Here is a 1,100-nt window from a genome sequence, read left to right as displayed (position 1 = left end):
AAACTTTTATTATTAATATTTTCAAATAGTTTTTTTATCATTTCTTCAATTACTACTAAAGTTAAATCAACATTTAATTTTTTTAATAAAAGTTTCATTAATACGCGTAGTATGTGATATAAATTTGATAATTTTTCATTAATTTCAGTTATTTTCATCGATTTTAAACTAAGTTTTGATATGTAAAAGAAACTTGTTTAAACTTAATTAAAGTATAAAATAAATAAATAATGCAATAATTAAATTACATATTTCTTCAATTCCTACTAATTCAACATTCTTAGATTTCAGAATTTTCTTTACAATTATTTGAAACTTTTATTATTAATATTTTCAAATAGTTTTTATCATTTCTTCAATTACTACTAAAGTTAATTCAACATTTAATTTTTTAATAAAAGTTAATTTATATGTGATATAAATTTGATAATTTTTTATTAATTTCAGTTATTTTCATCGATTTTAAACTAAGTTTTGATATGTAAAAAAAAACTTGTTTAAACTCAATTAAAGTATAAAATAAATAAATAATGCAATAATTAAATTACATATTTCTTCAATTCCTACTAATTCAACATTCTCAGATTTCAGAATTTTCTTTACAATTATTTGAAACTTTTATTATTAATATATTCAAATAGTTTTTATCATTTCTTCAATTACTACTAAAGTTAAATGAACATTTAATTTTTTAATAAAAGTTTCATTAATACGCGTAGAATGTGATATAAATTTGATATTTTTTCATTAATTTCAGTTATTTTCATCGATTTTAAACTAAGTTTTGATATGTAAAAAAAAACTTGTTTAAACTCAATTAAAGTATAAAATAAATAAATAATGCAATAATTAAATTACATATTTCTTCAATTCCTACTAATTCAACATTCTCAGATTTCAGAATTTTCTTTACAATTATTTGAAACTTTTATTGTTAATATTTTCAAATAGTTTTTATCATTTCTTCAATTACTACTAAAATTAAATCAACATTTAATTTTTTAATAAAACTTTTATTAATACGCGTAGAATGTGATATAAATTTGTTAATTTTTCATTAATTTCAGTTATTTTCATCGATTTTAAACTAAGTTTTGATA

Source organism: Nicrophorus vespilloides, unplaced genomic scaffold (assembly GCF_001412225.1).
Source record: "Nicrophorus vespilloides isolate i.1.1-1 unplaced genomic scaffold, Nicve_v1.0, whole genome shotgun sequence".
Classification (NCBI taxonomy): domain Eukaryota; kingdom Metazoa; phylum Arthropoda; class Insecta; order Coleoptera; family Silphidae; genus Nicrophorus; species Nicrophorus vespilloides.
Note: the sequence above shows the minus strand (reverse complement) of the source record.